The sequence below is a fragment of the Myotis lucifugus genome, unplaced genomic scaffold (genome assembly GCF_000147115.1).
Source record: "Myotis lucifugus unplaced genomic scaffold, Myoluc2.0 scaffold_164, whole genome shotgun sequence".
NCBI classification, from domain to species: Eukaryota; Metazoa; Chordata; class Mammalia; order Chiroptera; family Vespertilionidae; genus Myotis; species Myotis lucifugus.
Genome location: NW_005871212.1, coordinates 1,341,973 through 1,367,022, shown reverse-complemented (window position 1 = coordinate 1,367,022; position 25,050 = coordinate 1,341,973). Strand labels below are relative to the sequence as shown.

Genomic DNA, 25,050 nt, shown 5'->3' with positions numbered 1-25,050 from the left:
GGCTGTGGTGGAAGCTCGGTTCTAACAGGAAAAGTCCCAGAGCAAAGAAAGGACCAGGATTGCCGGTGGCAATCACACAGGCGACACCTTTCCTTGGTCCCTAAGAGCAGCGCGGATGGGTGAGCAGGGAAACGGGCCGGGTCCAGGCGGCCAGCGCTCTGAGCTCAGCGCCTCCTCCCGGGCCGGCGGAGGAGAGACCGTGGGGAGGTCCCTAACTTGAGGGGTGGACCCCTGGCAGGGCCCCGCGTGGTCCTGCGCGTGTCATGTGGGCCCGTTGGCGCACGCGCACTGCCGCTGCCGTTGCTGGCGCGAGAGGTGCGTGCCCAGGCCGGTGCTGCCCGCGGTGCCCGGGCGCCGGCGTCCGTTGGGCGAGGGTGCCGTGGTCCGGGGGGGCGGACGCGGGGCTGTGCGGGCAGCGTCGCGAGCGGGGACCCCCAGGGCCATCCCGGAGGGGCCGCGGGGCAGGGTGAGGCCCTGGGCGCGGGGATCTTCTCCTGAATGAGTTTGTCCCGCAGGCGCAGGGCCGGCTCCTTGGGGGGCGCAGCGGCGGGGCCTTGGGCAGCTCAGCGACTCCGGATGGGGTAGGTGGTGCGTGCGCGGCCTCGGCCAGTTCTGGACCTTCCCGCGGTGGGCAGGGCTGGGTGGGCTCCTCCCGGGCGGCGGCCGGGGGTGCGTGCGGGGAGCAGTGGGCCGCTTCCGGCAGGTCCGCGGGTGGGCGCCCAGGGCAGGGCGGGCTGCTCCGGAGTGGGTGCCCCGGGAGGGTGGCTTCTCGGTCTCCCGGGGGATGGCGAGGTGGCGGTGGCGCCCCAGCCGCGTCCCCTCCTCCCTGCGCACCCCAACTGCCCTTGCTCAGCCTCTCGCCCTCTCCGGGCTCCCGGTGTGACTCTCCGCGTCCCCCAGGCCTTGGATCTGTCCCAAGTGTGTGCCGGCCCTTGCAGCGCAGGGTCCGTCCCAAGGGCCATGCCCTGCCGCCTGGGTGACGGGGAAGGGAGGCCCGAGGGCGGTGGCTTGTCCTAGGTCTCTGGGCCTCTGGGCGGCGTTGCTAACAGGACCCCCAGGCCAAGGGTTCTGCCCATTGTATTACCGTTTTCTTGATAAAAGATTAAGCTCAGTGGCAACCAAGTTTAAGTGAGATAACAAAAACTATGCTCTGATGCACATTTATCCCACTTTTGAGAGCTCATATTCTGGGTTCCTGTGGATTCTTTGTTTTTTGTCAATGGAAAGAGTGTAAACAATGTTTGTTTCTCCTTTTATTTAATGACTAGAGGCCCGGTGCACGAAATTCGTGCACTGGGGATGGGTGGGGGGTCCCTTAGCCCAGCATGTGCCCTCTTGCAGTCCGGGACCCCTCCCTTGTTACTGCCCACCTGCTTGCTGCTTCCTACCGCTTGGCTTGCTGCTCCTTAGTTCTGCCATGAAGGCCTTGGGTCTGCTGGGTGCCGGGCCTGCAGGTTTGTGTCTCTGATACCCCCAGCAGCCCCAGCACCAAGGTGGCGGGCCTTGGGGCTGCTGGGTACAGGCCCCCCATTGCATGTTTGTGTCTTCTATCAGGCCCCCAGCAGCCCCAGCAGCCCCAGCACCACCTAAATAACTTAAGGGAAACTTTATTTAGTCTTCTTTTAAAAGCAATCTAGTTTAAAAATGAGTTGCTGTTAAGACAGAACAAAGAACATGGTACCTAAGAGTGAGATAGACTGACAGAGGAGAGGCTGGGCACTGGTCAGGGGCTTACATGCCAACTGTTCTCCACCTGGGAAATGATGTAAAATCGGTTTCTTTAGTTTTCTGCTTAATGGTCTTCTCCAGCACTGAGGTCAGAGGAGCCGCCTTCCAGCCCGTAGGCTGCTTCTCAGAGTCGAAATTTTCGCCATAGGCCTCTGCCTAGGACAGGACCTCTGCACCCCCAGGGTGCATAAACACACAGGGCTTCCATCAGGCTCTGCTGATCCCGGGACCCGGAGGCCTCTCGGCTCCACTGATCCAGGCGGCCGGGAGGCCTCTCGGCTCCACTGATCCAGGCGGCCGGGAGGCCTCTCGGCTCCACTGATCCCGGGCCGGGAGGCCTCTCGGCTCCGCTGATCCAGGCGGCCAGGAGGCCTCTCGGCTCCGCTGATCCCGGGGCCGGGAGGCCTCTCGGCTCCGCTGATCCCGGGGCCGGGAGGCCTCTCGGCTCCGCTGATCCCGGGCGGGAGGCCTCTCGGCTCCGCTGATCCCGGGGCCGGGAGGCCTCTCGGCTCCGCTGATCCCGGGGCGGAGGCTTCTCGGCTCCGCTGATCCAGGCGGCCAGGAGCCTCTCGGCTCCGCTGATCCCGGGGCGGAGGCCTCTCGGCTCCGCTGATCCCGGCCTGGCTGGCCGCCATCTTGGCTGACAGTTAATTTGCATATACTCACTGATTAGCCAATGAAAAGGGTAGCGGTCGTACGCCAATTACCATGTTTCTCTTTTATTAGTGTAGACTAGAGGCCCAGTGCATGAAATTAGTGCAGCGGTGCAGTCCCTAGGCCTGGCGGGCGATCGAAGTGTGAGTGTCTGGCATGGAAGGGCAGGTCCCAGCTGACCTCTGGGCCCTGGGCAGCACCTGGGCCCCGGGCCCCCGCGTGCCCTCCTCTTCCTCAGTCATGGTGCCCGAGTCCTCACGCGGAGTTGTGGTGAGCGTGGCCGGATGCTGCAGGCCAGGGCGCAGTGTGGGCCTCTGGGCTGCCCAGCCGTGCCACACGGAAGCCGGTCAGGCAGCGCTCTTTCCTGGCCGGCCTCACAGACAGGCCCCTGCGGTCCTGGCCTACAGCCTAGCTCACCTGGAAGAGGCTGTGCCGTTGTGGGGCAGGCTCTTCGCGGGCACCTGGCACCTGAGTGTGGGGCTTTCCTGGCGCGCCAGCCCTGACGTCCCAGGGAAGGGTAGCAGGGGGAGTGAGGTGAGCTCGGTGGACACCCCGCATTCTCTGGTCACCCCCGCCCCCAGGTAGCCAGCGAGAGGTTGCAGCCCCCTGCCCGGGTGCCGAGGGAGGTTGGTCGCCACCACCCACCCCCAGTTCCCTGTCCCAGCCTGGGGCCTGGCGCTGATCGGGCGATCAGGGCCTGCGGCCACTGGTCACCATCTGTGGGACGATTGATCTGGGCCGGGCCCCCTGCTTGGCTCCCTCAGCGGCTGGGAGCTGGGCGGCGGCCCCACCCCCCGCCACTGGTCGCCATCTGCAGGGTGATTGGTGAGACGGTCAGGCCCTGCTTGGCACGGCTTGGCCTGGTGCTGCCTGCTTACCTGCTCCACCATCCCACGTGGTCCCGCTCTCGTTGGGGCTCATTGGGGCTGCCAGCACCTTCACTGCTGCCTGCTGCCAGCACTGTGTGGCCAATGCCCACCATGTTTAGCGCCGCCCCCTGGTGGTCAGCGAACATCATAGCAGTCTAACTCTGGGTCGAACTGATCAAGGGGACATTTTGCATATTAGGCTTTTATTACATAGGATGGACAACTATATGTAAAAGGAGTCCATGTTTATATTCACCAGTGGAGTACCTGGTCTAATTGCTTCACATCCTTTTGGAGTTAACAATGCTTAAGAGTTTGTTTCTCCTTGATCACCCTTTTAGGCCCTTCTGAGTGTTCACAGGGTGTCATTTTATTGAGTTTCTTTGGTGTTTTTTATGCAGCGGTTCTCAACCTGTGGGTCACGACCCCTTTGGCAGTCAAACGACCCTTTCACAGGGGTCGCCTAAGACCACCCTGCATATCAGATATTTACATTACGATTCATAACAGTAGCAACATTACAGTTATGAAGTAGCAACGAAAATAATTTTATGGTTGGGTCACAACGTGAGGAACTGTATTTAAAGGGCCAGAAAGTGGAGAACCACTGTGCTAGAGGTTCCTGCCTCAGCAACTCAGGTTCCTCATGACTACAATTATCTGTTTCTTCTCCCTTAGGTCCACGCACTGTTAACAATCTCTACACTTTTCCTGGAGCAGCAGAAAACGCATGAATCCCAGGTGAGTTTTCCCACTTCCTGATGCATTTTAGGAGGTTTATTTAATGACTAGAGGCCCGGTGCACAAAAATTTGTGCACTCGGGGGGGATGTCCCTCAGCCTGGCCTGCGCCCATTTGCAGTCCAGGACCCCTTGGGGGATGTCCACCTGTTGACTTAGGCCCACTCCCCGGGGGATCAGGCCTAAGCTTGCAGTCAGACTTCCTTCTGGCAGCCAGGGAGCCCTCGGGGGATGTCCGACTAAAGGCTTAGGTCCCCAAGGGATCAGGTCTAAACCGTTAGTTGGACATTCTTAGTGCTGCCACGGAGGTGGGAGAGGCTCCTGCCACCACCTCTGGGCTGGCCAGCCATGAGCCAGCTTCTGGCTGAGTGGCACTCCCCATATGGAAGTGCACTGACCACTAGGGGGCAGCTCCTGCATTGAGCGTCTGCCCCCTGGTGGCCAGTGCACATCATAGCAACCGGCCATTCTGCCGTTCAGTCAATGTGCATATTAGCCTTTTATTATTATTATATAGGATATCCCTATTTCCCCCCTTTTGCCCCCTCTACCCAGCTCTTGCTCCCCACTTCTCTCTGGCCATCACCATACTGTTGTCTGTGTCCAAGGGTTGTGCTTATATTTTCTTTGGCTAATCCCTTCTTTAAATTCACTTCTTTAAATTTTTATTTTCAGATAAGTGCTTATAACTGCACTATTAAATATTTTCTATTATATCATTTAGAATTAAGATATTTTTAAATTCAATGCTTGTAAATTTTAGCACAATTTAATAAATTATGCTAGAGGCAATTAGGAGATTTTTTATGTAATGTAGATACATTTTAATTAATATTATATTAATTTTTAATTTTTTAATATTTTAATTTGAAATAATCTCATACATGTTAAAAAAAACCTATAAAATACTACAGCATATTATAAGTACCCTTCACCCAATTTCTTCGGTGTTAATAATTTAAACATAACCATTATACAACTAACAAAATTTGGAATATATTTTTCTTATAATCTCTTTAATGTTACTTAATCCATTTACTTTGTTTCTGTTAATCTTCACCCAAGGATATTTTTTCATTGAATTTTAGAGAGAGTGAAAGGAAAGGGAGAGACACACTGATTGGTTGCCTCCTGCACATGCTCTGATAGGGACTGGGGACCAAGCCAGCAACTGAAGTACATGCCCTTGACTGGAATCAAACCTGGGACCCTTCAGTCCATGGGCTAGTGCTCTATCCACTGAGCAAAACAGGCTGCAGCTTAATTCATTTACTTTTAATCTATATGTGTCTTTATATTTAAAGTGGGTTTTGAGAAACCAAGATGGCGGCATAGGTAAACACCGGAGATTGCTGCCTCGCACAACCACTTCAAAAATACAACTAAAAGACGGAATGGACATCATCCAGAACCACAGGAAGGCTGGCTGAGTGGAAATTCTACAACTAGAAGGAAAGAGAAAGGCATACCGAGACTCAGAGGAGGTGTGGTGCGGAAGTAAAATACAGAGGTACAGAGGCACATGCAGAGAGGGTTGGCGGCTGAGGACACAGTTGTCTTTTTCAATCGGGAGGGAGTCTCAAGCTCCGAGCTCCAGTTCCGGATGAGTCTCTGGGGACCCAGACTCATATGGGAGAAACTGGACTGTCTGGCATCGGTCGGAACTCGGGGGCAGCATTCTCTCGGGGGTGCTTGCAGCGATTGCCGGGACACTGAGAAGCAGGGCCTCTGAGGGCAGGACTGAGAGCAGCCATAACTGCTCCCTCTGCCCTGTTGATCTCCTGGGACCCCACCCTGCCCAAGCCACGGAGGCTTTTGCATATGAAAGGCCTGGCCCTTTGCAATCTGATAATTACCTAACAAACTGCAGCTGGCCCAAGGCCCCAGGGCAACTTGCATTGCGTCACAGCTGGCTCCTGCTGGATAGCCTCAAGCAGAGGCTAGATTAGCACCTCCTTAGAGATCCAGGAGCCAGTGTGCCTGGTGGTCAGAGTGGGACCATCCAGATTGCAGCTCCTCGGATTCGTAAAGGACACACTCAGGGGGCAGACTCAGTGAGCACCAAAGCCCCATTGAAGCAAGTCTTGCCCCGGAGGGGTGTCTCCAGCACAGAAGTTCTCCCACTGCAGACACAGCTGATTCTCACAGCCAATTGGCCTGGAGGTCAATCCCTCCCAGTGATACCTACAACAGTCAAGGCTTAACTACAACAAGACTGTGCACAAAGCCCACAAGGGGGTGCACCAAGAGTGTCTACCTCAGGTAATTGGGGAGGCTGAGCCACTGGGCCCTATAGGACACCTAGCACAGAAAGCCACTCTATCGACACAGCAAAGCATAAAAAAATGCGGAGACAAAGAAACAGGACACAAATGGAGGAAAGCAAACTACTGGATATAGAGTTCAAAACCACACTTTTAAGGTTTTTCAAGAATTTTCTAGAAACCGCCGATAAACTTAATGAGACCCTCAAGAAATCTAATGAGACCCTCTAGTTGGTGATAAAGGACCAACTAGAAATTAAGCATACACTGACTGAAATAAAGAATATTATACAGACTCCCAACAGCAGACCAGAGGATCGCAAGAATCAAGTCAAAGATTTGAAATTCGAAGAAGCAAAAAACACCCAACTGGAAAAGCAAAATGAACAAAGAATCCAAAAATATAAAGATAGTGTAAGGAGCCTCTGGGACAGCTTCAAGCGTACCAACATCCGAATTATAGGGGTGCCAGAAGAAGAGAGAGAGCAAGATATTGAAAACCTATTTGAAGAAATAATGACAGAAAATTTCCCCTACCTGGTGAAAGAAATAGACTTACAAGTCCAGGAAGCGCAGAGAACCCCAAACAAAAGGAATCCAAAGAGGACCACACCAAGACACATCATAATTAAAATGCCAAGAGCAAAAGACAAAGAGAGAATCTTAAAAGCAGCAAGAGAAAGACAGTCAGTTACCTACAAGGGAGTACCATACGACTGTCAGCTGATTTCTCAACAGAAACTTTGCAGGCCAGAAGGGAGTGGCAAGAAATATTCAAAGTGATGAATGCCAAGAACCTACAACCAAGATTAATTTACCCAGCAAAGCTATCATTCAGAATTGAAGGTCAGATAAAGAGCTTCACAGATAAGGAAAAGCTAAAGGAGTTCATCACCACCAAACCAGTATTGTATGAAATGCTGAAAGGTATCCTTTAAGAAGAGGAAGAAGAAGAAAATGGTAAAGATACAAACTATGAACAACAAATACACATCTATCAACAAGTAAATCTAAAAATCAAGTGAATAAATAATCTGATGAACAGAATAAACTGGTGATTATAATAGAATCAGCGGCATAGAAAGGGAGTGGACTGACTATTCTTGGGGGAAGAAAGAGGTGTGGGGGATGCAGGAAGAGACTGAACAAAAATCGTGCACCTATGGATGAGGAAAGTGGGGAGGTGAGGGCAGAGGGTGGAGTGGGAAACGGGTGGAGGGGAGCTATGGGGGGAAAAAGAGGAACAACTGTAATAATCTAAACAATAAAGATTTAATTTTTTAAAAAGTGGGTATTGTTTTTGATTCACCCTCATAATCTGTCTTTAATTTTTTTTGACTTAAAAAATATTTTTATTGATTAAAAGAAGGGAGAGGGAGAGAAACATCAATGATGCGAGAGAATCACTGATGGCTGCCTCCTACACGCCCCCTACTGGGGATGGAGCCCACAACCTGGGCACATGCCCTGACCAGAATGGAACCCGGGACTTCAGTTTGCAGGCTGACGCTCTAACCACTGAGTTACCGGCCAGGGCACGTTTTTGTGACTTTTGCTGACTGGGCTGGTATGGTTTGGCTTGAAGGACTGAGGGTTCCAAGAGAAAGATCGGAGACTTGGTCTGCAAGGCTGCTTACATTTCAGGGGGTCGAGGGCTCATCTTCCCAGCGTCAGGGTGTTTGAACTTGGGAACCACTCGAGGGGCCATTAGAATCAAGCACGTCAGATATCGGGACCTTAACTTCCCCAACCTGAAAATGGGGCAGACCACTATTTCCAGGGGGAGAGTCCAGGACTAGAACCCACGGCCCCCGCCGACATGAGAGCCACCACCTAGTTAGTGGGAAGTGGGAGGTGGCGCCGAGAGGATCGAGAACAGGGCAGTTTGCAGGAAGTGCTTTAGGGTTGGGAGGGGAGAGAGGAGGCGGAGGCTGGAATGTGAAAGCTGAGCTCTCACTACGGAGTTTGTTCCGAAGCTCAGGGAAGGCGGGGCGAAGCTGGGGTGAAGGGGTTAGTCAGTAGATGGGCGAGACGGGCTCCCTCCCCCTCGAAAAGAGAGGGCTGGGTGCGGGGGAAGGCTCTGAGGCGGCGGCGGAAGAACGGGGGGGAGGGGGGAGGGGAAAGCGGACGTGCTCTGGAAGGGGCGGGACCCGCACGCATGTGCGCGCCAGCCCCTCCAGCTCACCCATAATCTGTCTTTTAATTGGTGCATTTATGCCACTGACTTTGAGAGTGCTTACTGATAGAGTTACTGCCATATCTAGCGGCTTCTGGGGCTTCTGGTGCCTGCCAGCGGCCCAGGACCAATAAGGTCCCGGGCGGCAGGCAGGCGGCTCCTGGGTCGCCCATGGGGGCCTGGATGGCGGCTCGCGTGGGCGGCTGGCACTGTCCCGCCCTGCCTGCAGTATGCAAATTAGCTGCCACCTTTGTTGGCGGTTAATTTGCATATCTCGCTGATTAGCCAATGGGAGGTGTAGCAAAGGTACGGTCAATTACCATGTTTGGCTATTATTAGATAGGACTAGAGGCCCGGTGCATGAAATTCGTGCACCATGTGCGGTCCCTAGGCCTGGCCGGCGATCGAGGCATGAGCGTCTGGCATGGAAGGGCAGGTCCCAGCTGACCTCTGGGCTATATTTTAAAATGGGAACGTAGAAGTAGATAAAAGACATTATGTAAAATGCAGCTATTAGAGTGTCAGATCAGCACCAAGAATCTTTGTATCAACTTTGAGCTGCAAATAGGACCAATGTCTTTGACAGTCATAGAATGAGGAAAATGCCTTTCATTACGTGATTTTATAGATTATAAGAAGAGAAACCATATTTGTTCCTGTGGGTTGTAAAGATTCCCTAGGACCTGGAAAGTTTTCTTTAATAAAGCTGACATAATATAGATAGCTCCTGTAATAACAACCAGTAAATCATTGTAATCTATGGCTTAAACTCACTTTTGTAAGTAGTTCTCCTGCCCCGGGAGAACTTGGTGCTTATGATTTTTCCGGGCATCAGCATGTTGTGATGCAGATAGATATGCTTCCATGTTTACCGTTTAACCAGGGATAAAAGTATTCTCTAGTAAAGATGCCCTCGCTGCCCATTCCCACTTCATTTCTCAGTGTCTTGGCTTTGTCCTTACCATTTTCCTGCATCTGTGGGTAAAGATTAGCAGTGACCTAATTATAGTCAAATCCAGTGCACTTTTTCCAGTTCTTTTCATCAGGTGACCATTCATCTGCCTTTGACGTGAGTTTCTTCCAAACTGTTATTTTCTCCCTTTACCTGACTTTTAAAAAAGTTTACCTGCGAGAATTTCTGTGTGTATCCTTGATCGATAAAGAGTCTGTGAAAAAGTGGGTGGAGCCTACCCTATGTGCCCCAGCGGTTGAGTGTTAACCTCTAAACCAGGAGTTCAATGTTCGATTCCCAGTCAGGGCACATGCCCAGGTTGTGGGCTCAATCCCCCGTACAGGGTATGCAGGAGTCAGCCAATCAATGATATTCTCTCATCATTGATGTTTTCCCTTCCTCTCCCTTCCTCTTTGAAATCAATACAAATATATTTTTTAAAAAAATGAGTGGAGATATAACCCCAGTACCATTCTTTCTTATATAATACTAGAGGCCTGGTGCACAAAATTTGTGCACTGTGTGTGTGTGTGTGTGTGTGTGTGTGTCCCATAGCCCAGCCTTCACCCTCTCCAATCTGGGACCCCTAGAGGGCAGTCGACACATCCCTCTCACAATCCAGGACTGCTGGCTCCCAACCGCTCACCTGCCTGCCAACCTGATCACCCCCTAACCCAGGGGTGGGCAAACTTTTTGACTCGAGGGCCACAATGGGTTCTTTTTTTTTTTAAATATATTTTATTGATTTTTTACAGAGAGGAAGGGAGAGAGATAGAGAGTTAGAAACATCGGTGAGAGAGAAACATCGGCCAGCTGCCTCCTGCATATCTCCCACTGGAGATGTGCCCGCAACCCAGGTACATGCCCTTGACCGGAATCGAACCTGGGACCTTTCAGTCCGCAGGCCGACGCTCTATCCACTGAGCCAAACCGGTTTCGGCCACAATGGGTTCTTAAACTGGACCGGAGGGCCGGAACAAAAGCATAGATGGAGTGTTTGTGTGAACTAATATAAATTCAAAGTAAACATCGTTACATAAAAGGGTACTGTCTTTTTTTTTTTTAGTTTTATTCATTTCAAACGGGCCGGATCCGGCCCGCGGGCCGTAAGTTTGCCCACGGCTGCCCTAACCACTCACCTGCCATTCCTGATTGACGCCTAACTGCTCCCCTGCCGGCCCGATTGCCCTTACTGTCCTCCCCTGCTGGCCTGATTGCCCTTAACTGTCCTCCCCTGCAGGCCTGGTCACCCCCAACTGCCCTCCCCTGCAGGCCATCTGTGGCGGCCATCTTGTGTCCACATGGGGGCGGCCATCTTGTGTGTTGGAGTGATGGTCAATTTGCATATTCCCTCTTTATTATATAGGATTATTATATAGGATTCGATAATATTCAGTGTTCAAAGTTTCCCTTTTCTAAATGTTTAGTTTGTTCTTTTCAGTCAGGACACAAATAGCGTCCATATGTTTCAGGTAGGAGATTGGTGTTTTAAATCTATTAATAGTAACTCCCCTTTATGTCTCTTGTGTTATTTCTTTGCAATTTGTTTTTTGAAGAAATTGGGTTGTTTATCCTGTTTCTCACAGTATGGATTGTGGGGATTGCATTGCCATCTGTTTTAACTTTACTTTTTTTTTTTTTAATTCCTTGTAGGCCTTGTAAGATTGGTAGTTAGATTGGAAATTGACTCGGACCAGTTCAGAGTGTTTGGCAAGACTCTTGTCCATGACATGTGCCCTCTTTCTTCTGGAAGCCCGTTTTATCCTCCTGTCTTTGTCTTGTGAGATTAGCTTCTGTTGATTGATACCCATTACCGTGACCAAATGATTCATTACAGGCTATAGAATGGTAAGGTGCTTCTCTACCCTTTCTCCTTCACTTATGAGCTGGACTACTTTTCTGAAGAATAGCATCTCCTCTTTACTTGGTTCTGTGGTTCATACAAGAAGACAATTTCCAAAATATTGAACAGGATTTTACATTTGCTTACTTTTGTTACTATTATGAGCTGGTGGATTTAAACGTTTAAGTACTTTGGTAGGTTGAAGTTGTTACTCCTTTTGATGTGTAAGTGGGCACATCTGTGAATCGCTTCTTCTGAGTCCCTTTGAGTCATTCCCTATGTATTTGATAGCATTCTTTTTTAATCAGTATTTTATTTTGAAAAAACTTCCAATTTACAGAACAGTTACAAGCATTGTACATAGAACTCCCATATTCCTTTTGCCCAGACACTGTGTGGAGAAGACTCGCCCCATGTCCTGAATTTGTGCATCTCCTGAGCTCCTCCAGAGGCTGTGAGCACCCCCTTGTTCCACTCCTCACTGCTTCAGCGTCCCCCATCTCCGCTGCCACAGCTCTGGCCTAAACTGTTCCTGCAGCCTCACCTGTTTCCCTGCCCTGACCACCGGCCATGCCCAGTGTGTCGTATCATGAACACTTTGGCTGGTCCTTGTCCCTGGTTCCTTGGAGGAATGTCCTGGGTGGTCGGGGTGTGTGCGCACCACGCGGGGCCCCCTGGAGCACACCTGGGCTTATGAGGAGGAGGAGCCTCAGGGCGTGGGCCCGTCAGGCCAGAAAGACCAGCCCTGGGACTGCAGATCAGGTATTGGAGCCCAGTCTCTGGGGAGGAGCGGGCCCTGGGGACTGAGTTCAACCTCCTGGCCAGTGATTGATTGACTAGAAACTAGATGGTGCTACATACTGAAACCCCAAGAAAACCCAGGTCCTGGAAGCTCAGCTGAGCTTCTCTGATGGGTGAGGCACATCTGTGCGCTGTGAGGGAGGCCACAGGCTGAGGACACGGAAGCTTGGGGTGCGGGACCGTCCCAGCATCCTCTGACCATCCCCTCTCCCAGGAAGCTTTCCTCCACAATCCACTGTTCACGGCAGTAGTTCCTCCTTCTCCAGGCCCATCTCCCTTAACAGCCTGAACTCGTCCCAGAAATTTCCCCAGTACCCTCATTTCTTTCCCATGGTTCCTGCTTCACCACAGGCTCTAGATGTTCCTTCTACCAGCTAAAACTGTTATTGGAGGTTGTGAAAAGGACTCCCATGAGGGGTAAAAGAGTGAACACTGTGTGTTCTCTTGTGCCCAGGGGTCCCCTGTCACAGCCCATTTCCGGGAAAGCTTGTCTAGTGGAGTCACCTGTCCTTGACTTTGAATTTCTGGTTATTGCCTGGGTACCCGGGGTGCTTTCTTCCTTCTCTCTGCTCTTCCCCATTCTTCTACCTCAATATCGTCCCCTTCTTCCCCCTCTCAGACTCTAACTTAGGATCTGACTCAACTTCTATTGTTTTTTTCTAATACGTGGAAAACAATTCGGGATTATTTCTCAGAGTTAAGAAATTTGGTTGAATAATCACAGCCCCATTTAGCTACATTATCATTTGATAGTGAATAGGCTAATTAAACTGACATGACCAGACACGTCGCAAAGGTGAGAATTCATCTGTATTATATTTTCTCCAGAGATGCATTGCCTTGTGCTCTTTAATGATCTAAATTAACATACAAACATGCCATCCAGGCAAGGCAATAAATTACACCCAAATTCTCACAATTCAATAATAAAGTCTAAAAAATAAAAATTTATAAGAATATGGGGGCCCTAACTGGTTTGGCTCAGTGGATAGAGCTTCGGCCTATGGACTGAAGGGCCCCAGGTTCGATTCCAGTCAAGGGCATGTACCTTGATTGCGGGCACATACCCAGTAGGGGGTGTGCAGGAGGCAGCTGATCGATGTTTCTCTCTCATCGATGTTTCTAACTCTCTATCCTACTCCCTTCCTCTCTGTAAAAAAATCAATAAAATATATTTAAAAAAATAATCACATACCATTGAGGCACATCTTGGGGTGACTTGTTCTGAACTCCCACAAAAGCAAGATGCTGAATGTGACTACAGTTATGTAAAAGCTTAAGAGGACACACACACACACACACACACACACACACACACACACAAAGAATATGGGGGAACTACCACCTACCTATAAGATAATTGATATTATATAAATATAATAGATAAAACCAGAGAAACCTCTCTTGAAAATGGAAACAAAATTATACAGTATTTGCATATGTATGCCAGCTATAATACTCATCAGAAAGCTTTTTAAAACTACTGACTATTCAAATCTACCTAACATAAATATATAAATATTAAATATGAGAATAAATATAATAATCCTATGGGCAACATTTTCTAAACAAACCATAGAATGCATGGCATACATTCAGCTATCACAAACTTAGGGCTCTAATTTTATACTTTAAAGTATTTCCCTCCTGGTCTGAGACCCCAAACACCACCTTCAGATGGCTCTGGAAGGCTACAACCAGGTGTAGAAAATGTGGGACCTCCAGCTTCTGCCTCGGGAGATTTGAATTAAACAATGTGAAATTTGGGATGGAGCCTTAGGAAGGGATGGAATCTGAAAAAACCCTAGTTCCGTATTGTCCTCCTACAGACTCCTAAACGTGCTCCTGGGAACAGACAGACATAGCTTTGGAGCCTGTTGGAGGGCGTTCTGGGCTCTTCTGGATGATGTTTCCCTTCCTCCTGTCTGTCCTGAGCATCTGGATTGACTTCCTGCTTTAAAGTGGAGTCTGCCCTGGGCTCAGCGATCTAGAGGTAAGAGGAAGAGACAGGATGTCACATTCCAAACAGGCAGCTCTCCACATGTAAAGATTATTAAAATCTCAGGCAATTCTAACAGAGTTTGGCTAACCTGTAGGCCCCATTTTATCTCCAGTCCTCCCTTCTCAACCCCACTCCTGAACCACTGTTTCCAAGTGTTATGCTTGGACTTTGACGACCCTGAGTCCCAACATTCCTTAGTGTACCCAGTGACCTGTTTATAGCCAGGACTCTAGGTGACTGTGTGTTCGGGGGCAGCACACCTAGGGAGAGAGCTGCTCTAGCTCACTCACACCTTGGTCCTTTTGTGCTCCTTCACATCTAACTTCCAGCCACACTGCAAACATCACTGACATGTCCACATCACAGACCACGAGACCAGGCGCCCCATCCCTGCTCCTAACCCTGGATTCGGATGTTTAACTATCATACCGAGTCTGAACGAGGCTAGTGCTACGGTGTGAGTGTTTGTGTCCCCCAAATTCATTACCCCTGAGGTGATGGTATTAGGAGGTGGAGGCCTTTGGGAGGTGGTTAGGCCATTGGGTGGGGCCCTAAGAATGAGCTTATTGTCTGCCCTTAGAGAAGGCTCCAGAGATGCCTCCCTCCTTCCACTGTGTAAGGACATGGCGACATGTTGGCCGTCTGCAGCACAGAAGACGGTCTCACCAGAACCCCACCGTGCCAGCACTTGATCGCAGCCTTCCAGCCTCCAGAATGGTGAGAAGCAAATGTCTGTTGTTGATCAGCCACCCAGTCTGTGGTGTTTTGTTATAGCAGCCAGAACGGACTAAGGTAGCGAGGTCACAAGATTTTAACCAAAACTCAGTCCTCTGCCACAATCTGTAACTCCCATGTGTCGATCAGGGCAAGCCATGCTAGACCAGTATTTCTCAACCTTTGCTCATTCTGACAAACTTCCTTGACCATAAACTTGAGGGGAGACATGTAATGGTCCAAGGGGAGAGATTGTGAGCCAGGGGAAGTGAAGGACACAGGGTGATCTGGCCATGGGCCACTTGTTTGCGTGTAAACGTGGATGAAGACAGCTAGTGGGATTTATCTGTTTATCTTTGGATTTAGAGACTGTTCCATCTGATACCCTATTGTTAGACATTGACTTCAGTGCAGAACGTCCCTGTAGTTGGCATTCCTGAGGGAGAAAGGCCCAAGTGAATGAACAACAGGAAGTCACAATATATGGAAAAAATTGGAAACTAACTCAGTTTTCAAGAAACTCAACATTTCAACAAATTGATTGCTTGGACCTAGTTGCTCTGTTTAAAATGAATCCACCAAATCTTGAGGTCTGGCCCCCACACATCCCACTGAGGTGCCTGTGTGTCAGCTTGTGGCTGGGAGCTGAGTCAGTGCCTGGCTGTGTGCCTGGCGGGTCCACTTCAGTGTGTGGAGAGGTGATGAGGAGGGGGACGATGAGCATGGGTCCAGCCATTGGATTCCTGGGATTTCTTAGAGACAACAAATCCTTTCATCTGTACCTGTGAGGACTCCGACCGCCTTCCTTCAGCCCTACCTTAGGTGGTCTCGGAAAGGAGGGCGCGATCTCGCTTCCAGACCCAGAGCTCTGGATCAAAAGCCTGGATCTGGAAGGACAAACAGCCCCCTGAGAAGATGATGACTCTCCAGGTGCACCCCATCCCGTCCCTGGTCCAGCCTTCAATTCTTAGTCATCCCCAAATCCCCAAACCAATCCCCAAGGTCCCCTGTCTCTCCAATGTGGTCCCCTCCCCCTAATCCCACAGCCCACCTACCTCATCGCACTCTTCCCGCGTGACCCTCGCCCTCCAGCCCATGGAACGGAAGAACTGGAATCGCAGTTTGTGGAACAAGGGGCGCTGGGGGCAGTTGTTCTCCCCATAGAGGAAGGACAAGATGGCCTGTTTAGGGGTGTGGTAATTCTCTTCCATGTCCAGGGCCAGGTAGCTGAGGAAGGACATGAGGTTGCCAGTCAGGAGCAGGGAGGAAGCGCCTGCCTGTGCTCAGCTTCCCAGAAAACACTCAGGCTGGATCCTCCTCACACAGGACCTCGGGAGCCCTGTCCAGTGTCTCTGGTGCCACCCAGGCATCAGGAAGCTTAGCGGGACCTGAAGGGCACCTCTCAGACCTTGATGATGAAGATAAAATTCAGCGGGGAAGCCGGGCCCCTTCCTTTCAACCTGTTGTGTGTGCACACACCTGTGTCCCTATAGTGTCAGTGCCCATACAGCTGCTGAGGGCAGGGACCACGCGGTCTATTTCGGTCTTCATCGCTTTCCTACCAAATGACTAACAGGCCCAGTAACTCAACAGCACTTTTTAAATTCTCTTCCCATTCTCACATTCCCTGGCCATGAGGTGGGCTTTATAAGGTTGCATAGAATGAATAAATGAATGGTTTTTCTCACAGTCAAGTGGAAAACTGATTACCTTAAAGACTCAATATAACTTCAACATTTAGAAAAATAAAAAAATTGTGTGGAATGTTTTAAGAAACCATTGATAGATTGACAAGAGCTGTCCTCAACAGGTGTCTTGTCTAATGAATTTAGGGAAGGAAAAAGGGGATAGAAGAGAAATAATTATAATCCAAAATATCACGTTTTAATGGAATTTTAATTAAAGTGATACTGGCATGTAGAAATTGGGGGGTTAAAGATGGTATGTGAAGATTTTGATGTTTGAATCAATTTTAAGAATATGTCTTTTTAAAAGATGCATAGATGTTAAGAACACGTAGACAGAAAACATAACATAAAAACACATGGAAGGTGTTTGGAAGAGCAGTGAAACAAAGAATGTAATATCAGGGTGGTAAGCAAGTTTGATGGAGATAAAAAAGAGCTGAATTCAAGCTGAGAATCCAGGCCTTGAATTAGAAGGTAATTAGCAAGTGAAATTGTTGGGGAGGGTGGTGAAGTGGTTAGACCTGTGTTTTGGAAGGATATTCAGGAGACTTGTGAGAACCATACCTGGGGAGCATTTTACACTAGATCTGTTTTAGCTAGCTAGCTAGCAATTTATTGTTAATTCTCACCTGAGGAAATTTTTTTCCATTGATTTTTAGGGAAAATTAAAGGAGGGAGGAGAGAGAGAGAGAGAGAGAGAGACCCAGAGAGACCCATGTGAGAGACACATCCCTCTCCTAGTAGGGCTCCTTTACTTGCCCTGACCAGGGCCAGGGATGATTTCCTGCCAGACTGGGAATCAAAACCGGGACCTTTCAGTGTAGGGGAGAACACCCGTAACAACTGAGCCACACCAGCTGGAGTTGAGGAGGAAGACCGTAACATTTGGTATTGTAATTGATGTAAGAGAGAAGAGAACGAAGGAGAGGGAAAGAAAGAGAAAGAGGGAATTAGTAATGGCTAGTCCTAAGCCTATTTACTTGGGAGCAAAGTGATGTCACTTCTTTATGACCCTTTTGTGTTTTCTTTGGCTTTGTTCTTTTAACTGACCATAAGGTTGTTGCCTTTAACAACAAACAGCATTAAAAAAACACTATACTCTAATCCTATCAATTCATACACAAAGGAAACTATAAATAGGTTAAAAAAATAAGTGAAAGGTCAGAGACCCACTCCTCGCCCTCCATCTCCCAAGATAAGAATATTTACTGATGAGAATAAGCAAAATACTCACAGGGCTGGTACTGCCAGGAGAAGAGGCCCGCATGGCTGAAATAAGCTATCACCATGGTCAGGAGATACTGATGGAAAGAGAACAAACATAAAAGATCCCAGAGGAGCCAGGGCTGAGGCAGGGCTGCCCGTCCACACTGCAGGAAACCCCCCGGTCCCCGAAGGGAAGGGGTGACAAGGCATCAGGCTGGAGAGAGAGCTGTGGGCTCAGAAAGCTCTCCCCTGCCCCAGGATAGATGGCAGAGCAGGAGTACTTCTTACCTTGTCAGAGAGCCTCAGATTTGTGTCCCAGGCCAGGAATCTTTTAATGACAGGATCCTCTGTGAAAGAGGGCATATGTTAGCTTGAGGACAGCAACAGGGTTGCCATGGGAGCGTTCCAGGGCCAAGTGCAGAACCATGGCCCTCCTGGGGAAGTTTCAGGATTGTGGCCAAGGCCGAGGCCAGTAGGAAGAGGGACAGAGGAGATAGTTCCTGGGATAAGGAAGCAGTGGTGACCCCTGAACCTTACCCCCCAGTCTGGGGTGACTGAGTGACAGGTAGGGTGTCAGTCACCTATCTACAAGATTCAGAGCTGAAATAATCTGTCAACATGCATGAATGTACCCCTGCCGACACATGGCCATTGTCAGTGGACAGTCCCTTCAGGGTGGGAAGGTGGCCTTATTATGTGCCCTCTTACACAGATGAAGGTGTTTAGAATCAGAAGGCCAGTGAGAGCTGATCAGGAAGCTGAGCGGGACCTGAAGGGCACCTCTCAGACCTTGATGATGAAGATAAAATTCAGCGGGGAAGCCGGGCCCCTTCCTTTCTCTGAGTGCCCCCCCCCCCACCCCATGAGTGATTGACACGGAGCCCTCCTAGGAGAGGGAGCTCGCTACCTGGCAGGGGCTACTGGTTACATAAAACAAACTGCATACCCAGTCCACCTCATGTACTCCCCGTCCCCAAAGCAAACCCCTCCATTGTCTCCAGTCTCATAGTCTACTGGCCGTCCCCCCAGCCATCTTTCCATCTTACTCCTTTGGTGATGCCCACCTGTCCCCCAGTCATCTTGTCATTGTTCTATGTCTCTGTCCTCAAAACCCTTCCTTGTTGGTGATAATTTCTCCCATTGGAGGGAAAAGACAGGAACCCTCCACTATTTCCTCCCTTCCCTTCTCTCATCCTTGGATCTCATCTCCTAGCCTCCTTCCCAGGCTTTCCTTTCGTGGGGATGTCCTTGTCCCCAGCTCCTGTGATCTCCTCCAATCCCTGGCTTTCTGAATCTCTCTTTCACACACACACTACTCCGGTCCCCCTTCCTCAATGGTAACCCTCTCAAATCCCTTCTGCCCCCAGTTTCCTCACCTGATGGTCCTGGCACGACTTCAACCACTCTCACCTCTAGGGGGCACCCTGAGCAGTTAGGCTGTGGTCTCTGGTTCTCACGCTGGAAACTTGGTTCACAACTGGCCATGATTTCTCCCAAATCTTCCCTTTCAGGACACCTAGACTCTGATCTGTTCAAATTCTTGGAGAAGATGCTGTTGCCCACCCCCGTTGCCAAGCACCACGGAATTTGGTCCTTCCAATCAGGAAGGTCAGAAGCCTCTGATGTCATTAGTCATTCCAACCTGGCAAGCAGCTTGAAGGATCCAAACCCATGGACTGCCATGTGTGCACTGCTCCTGGGAGTCAGGGGTCAACCGTACCTCCTGCCACTGACCCAACAGCCTCTGTCCAGCCTCCAACACTCTCCTCTATGGCAGCGTCACTCTTTACCCCTCCCCAGGGGATGCTGTGTTCTCTCCATTCTGAACTTGAAATAGGCTGGACTCTCTCCTTTCCCATTCCTATTTCAGAACTTAGTCTGATGAGAGAGGGAGGTCACAAGGGGAAGCAGAAATGCTCAGACCTTACAAGAATGAGATGTGTGTGTAAAAAAAGATCCCATGTACAATGAATTGTCGAATGATAAAGTTACTTTAAAACACTCCATTTGTCAAAGCCGGAGATTATAGACACAATGTTCAGAATTCTGTTCGGGGGACACATCTAGCCTCAGGCATGTTTTAGTCTAAGAGACTCTGAGTAACTAAAATCCTAGGAAACTGTACATATGCTCACGCACTCAGATATGTCTACAATTTCAGGGAGTCCATGGATCACCCAAGTCTGCCCCTCAATTCCAATTAAACGCTAGCCTACATATCAAAAATTTCACTCTTAAAAAAAATTTACTCGACCCAGAAATTTCACTACCACTCGGGTATCCTATGAATAAATATCCCATACACAGAAAGACTACATGGAAAGATCTCTAATTCATGACAGAACATGAGGTTCTCTGTGAAGGTGGGGAGTACAGGAGCAGAAAAGAGACTAACCACTCGGCGTCCTGCAGGATCAGGGATGATTCCTCTGAAGGGCCTGCCTACCTCATGTGTCTGCTATTCACCTGGGCACTGGATCTCCCCCCTTCCCCCCTCCCCGACATCCCATCCTCCCTCCCTCGCTCCCTCCCTCCCACCTCCTTTCCTTCCTCCCTCCCGCTCTTCCTTCAAGAGTAACTAATGTAATAATCATAACATCAAATTTACCATTTTAACTATATTAAGGTTAAATTAAGGGGCATTGAGCACATATTGGAAGGTTGTGCATATCACTCAGTGTTTTTTTGTAGCATTTTTCAAATCTATATATTTGAAAGCCCCAAGTATAGTTTTCAAGAGAGACATGCTCAGGAAATATTATTATATTTTCTCTGTTTTTATTTTCTTCTTCCTCTATCCTCTCTGTCTTCATATTTAGAAGCAGCATCAGCATCATAGCTAACGATTACTGAACATTTGCCATGTCCCAGGCACTGACCTATTTCTTAAATGGATCATCCTACTTAATACTGACAATAACCCTAGGAGGTGAGCACAGTTGTTATTCTCACTTTTTTTTTAAAGTAAGTGTTTTTTAAAAATAAAATATATTTTTATTTCAGAGAGGAAGGGAGAAGGCGAGAGAGAGAAAAACATCAATGATAAGAGAATCATTGATTGGCTGTCCCCTGCACACCCCCCTACTGGGGATCAAGCCCGCAACCTGGGCATGTGCCCTTGACCGGAATCAAACCTGGGGCCCTTCAGTCCGCAGGCCTATGCTCTATCCACTGAGCCCAAACGGCTAGGGCTCTCACTTTTTCCAGATGAAGACACTGAGGCCCGGAGGGATTAATTAATTTACCCAAAAAGCTATTTAGAATTTGGCAGAGGTGAGGTTCTAGCCCAGGAAGTCTGCCACCAGAGTCCTCACTTAACCACTAAATTTCACACCTTTTATGACTGTTCAAACATAGTAATTCCACTCAGAGAACAATAGATAAACTTGGAGATAAAAAACTAGTCAGGCCCTAGCTGGTTTGGCTCAGTGGATAGAGCATCAGCCTGTGTATTGAAGGGTCCTGGGTTCAATTCCAGTCAAGGGCACATGCCCGGGTTGTGGACTCAATCCCCGGCAGGGGGCATGCAGGAGGCAGCCAGTCAATGATTCTCTCTCATCATTGATGTTTCTCTCTCTCCCTCTCCCTTTCTCTCTGAAATCAATAAAAATATATTTAAAAAAAGACTAGTCAGTAATCTCCAATTTCTTTCAGTATCTTAAAAAACACTGCGTTAATAAAACTAGAGTGTGATCAAAGAAAAGTCTGATACATGTTTTTTTTGTTGTTGTTGTTACACTATTCAGTTGCTTACACATAATTCATTTATAAACTGATAGTAATGAAAGTTGGTCTTGAAATATTGTATGTACCCTGGGTGGGTGTCTTGGTTGGAGTGTTGTGCTATACATCAAAAGGTTGTGGGTTCAATTCCCTAGTAGGGCAAATATCTAGGTTGTGAGTTATAGGAGGCAACTGATCAATGTTTCTCTCATTGATGTTCCTCTCTTCCCCTTCTTCTCCCTCTAAAAAATCAATAAAACATGTCCTCAGGTGAGGATTATTTTAAAAAAGGAAATACTACATGTAGCTCAAATTAGGAGCTTGGCATTAAATCTCTTTTTGGACCACAAATAATTTAGCCAAATTAGAGTCTAGAGTAATTTATCATAAGGTGGGCTTTTAACCCTATTATCTAGATCAGTGGTTCTCAACCTTCCTAATGCTGCGACCCTTTAATACAGTTCCTCATGTTGTGGTGACCCCCAACCATAAAATTATTTTCGTTGCTACTTCATAACTATAATTTTGCTACTGTTAGGAATCGTAATGTAAATATCTGATATGCAGGATGGTCTTAGACGACCCCTGTGAAATGGTCGTTCGACCCCCAAAGGGGTCGCGACCCACAGGTTGAAAACCACTGATCTAGATGTACTCAGCAGTTTGCTATGAAAGCTCATAAGCTTGTGGAAGCAGCTCTTGTTAAGCTATGCTACCAGGGAAAACATATGAATTTAGTTTTCCCCTCAACATTATTATTTTTAAAAAAATATACTTTATTGATTTTTTACAGAGAGGAAGGGAGAAGGATAGAGAGAAACATCAATCAGCTGCCTCCTGCAATCCCCTATTGGGGATGTGCCCGCAACCAAGGTACATCCCCCTGACTGGAATCGAACCTGAGACCCTTCAGTCCGCAGGCCAATGCTCTATCCACTGAGCCAAACCGGTTAGGGCCCCCTCAACATTATTCCACCATGCAATAACGGGAAAATACATGGAAAACTCTTGCTTAGTATTAATTCATTTATACTCATTTATTTTCATCAGTGACTTCTCAGAGAAAGTTGGTTCAGTTCATTTTTTCACGTTTAGTCTCTGATGTAGTGTGGGACTGTATGTCTCCACAATTTACAGAGACGTTTTTCAAATAGAAAAAAAATTGTTTTGTACTTTTTTGAAAAAATAAAAAGATGGTGTCTACTGAATATGACTTTCTAATGGAGCGTAGATTTTTCATTTCCAACATGTGTCTCTATCTCCTGATATTAGGATAGCCCACTACCAGATTTCTAACTGTCCAATTGGGCAATTTATTGGCTCCTAAATAGGAATGGTGAAATCGCTGCATTATAATGACATGCTGTTACAAGCAATGAGCATCTATTTCCTAAGCAGATGTTTTCTGAGGATCTGCCCAGTTCACACAAATGAATTTGCACTTTTAGTGGATATGGTTGGTGCCATTGTAATGAAAAGATACCCAGTTCTTTGGTTGACATTAACTATTGCACATTCATCTATTTATATTGTAGTAAGATAAAGTTGGCTTGTCCAAATCTTGCTTTCCATTTCAGTTGGGCTAGGTCTCTTTTAAAATATATTTTTATTGATTTCAGAGAGGAAAGGAGAGGGAGAGAGAGATAGAAGCATCAATGATGTGAGAGAATCATTGATCAGCTGCCTTCTGCACCCGCCAGGGATCGAGCCCACAATGCGGGCATGTGCCCTTGACCAGAATTGAACCGGGGACCCTTGAGTCCCCAGGCTGATGCTCTATCCAATGAGCCAAACTGGCTAGAGCTAAAACTCTATGATTCTTTCATGTCAATACGTACGTAGTTCAGTGGGTTTCTCAGCGAACTTGAGACAAAATGGTGGCAGTTCACTCCCAACAGATCTTCCTTGTAGTGAAGAGATTCCTAGGTGATCCCCCAAACATAAATCAGAATTCTTAACTTGAGATCCATGGAACAGAGACCAAAGGATGGACTTGAGGCCCATCAGCCTTCAAATGTATGCAAAATGCTGTATGTGTAGACATTTTTTTCACAAATATCATCACATTAACAAAAGGGCTTAAGATCTAGAAAGGTTAAGAACAAATACATTTAGTTAATTCTTCTAAATAATGGGATCTGGCAGTGATACATGATTTGGGGCCTATTTACCACATATTAGCTTACTTGGTCATGTCATTCAACTACTGCACACCTCATGATATAACAGAAAACGAATGGGATTTACTTAAAGCCCAAAGGGAAATGGATCCTGTGCTGATTAATGTTTATTCTGGGATTTGGGAGTCTCAGATGAGAAACCCAGTCATGTTAAGTTTGGTTATTTTCCTCATTTGCAGCCAGTATTCAATTACTTAAATTCAACATGTGGATTTTCAGGTATCTCATTGTCTTTTTCCTTCTTTTGACTTCATTTGGTATATTTTCTACCCCTAAACAAGGGAGGAAATGGAATAGGAGGTCCTGAAACTCAAAAGCAGCATAAAGTCACATGTTTGTGATGCTTATTGAGCAAAGGTTAAGATCAGTGTTTAAATTTTTTATGTCTTAGGAGTTCTTGATGCTCAAAAACTAGGTTATTTGGTGTCCTTTTGTATGAAACAGCAAGTATCCAATTATGCTTGACTTCAGAGGTTCTCAGACTCGTCCTCCACCCTACAGAGACTTAAAAAGATGGCCACCAACACCCAAGAGTTATACACAGGTTTATTCCTGAGTCTTGTGGCAACCCATCTCACAAAATACTTTGAGCCTGCTTCCAGTTAACCTGGCTGCTGAATTATGAATGATTGTCCTCACTGTGGGTCCATCTAACCTCCTGGCTTGATGTTCCTCAAGAGACCTCTTGCTTTTATAGATTCAAATGCTTTGGGGAAAAACCCTGACTAATCAACTCTATCTCCAGGACCTTGTAGCTTGGTGCAATCTCTCAGGAACCTCTCTTGCCCCCTGAATTCCTATCAAGTCAGCAACTACTATAATCAGCCCTTGATCACAGACATTAAGTCATGATGAGCAGCCAGGGCTGAGAACAGTAGGGCTACTGCTATAGATTATTGAACCAACAATACTTGACTGTTTAGTCAAGGGTGTTGACACATGGCAACAAGAGGAGCTACCATAAAATTCTGAGGTCAGTAATCAAGGGCAGTGAAAAAATTAACTGGAAGAAACTGAATAAGAACTTGAAAATACCAGGGTAATCTCTTCAACTAACCCATACACAACATATAAAATGATTCCAAGTATTTTTTCACCCAAAATCTTCAATAGTTCAATAGTTCTTGAACTGTTGACCCTATAGAGGTATAGATTGGGATGGGGGAGGGAACAGTTCTAAAAGTTTGTCATTCACATTCATGCCAACCCTCAGTGTCTTAGGCTCTGTTCCCCAAAGCAGATACTCATAGAAACAAAATAGAAGGGTGGTTAGTAGTTGGGGAAATGGGGAGATATTGATCAAAGGTACAAACTTTTATTCTAAGATGAACAAAATTGGGCATCTCTTGTGCAGCACGATGACTATAGTTAACAAATACTATATTGACACTTGAAGGTTGCTCAGAGTGTAGAACCTAAGTGTTCTCACCACACATAAAAAAAGGTAACTATGAGGTCCTAGATGTAGTATTTAACCTGACTTTGGTAATCATTTCACAATTATATTAAA

General features: G+C 47.8%; 1 long non-coding RNA gene across 2 annotated transcripts; it reads left to right on the top strand.

The window, feature by feature from the left end:
• The first annotated feature begins 477 nt into the window (after window positions 1–477).
• LOC111827436 lies at window positions 478–19,639 on the top strand. 2 transcript variants are annotated; one of them, XR_002831014.1, is made up of 5 exons: window positions 478–581; window positions 3,930–3,992; window positions 13,857–14,020; window positions 14,610–14,746; window positions 19,149–19,639. It is a non-coding gene; the product is annotated as an uncharacterized LOC111827436 (long non-coding RNA). The 2 variants fall into 2 exon arrangements; XR_002831013.1 differs by lacking the exon at window positions 19,149–19,639 and adding an exon at window positions 15,555–15,746.
• The last annotated feature ends 5,411 nt before the right edge of the window (window positions 19,640–25,050 follow it).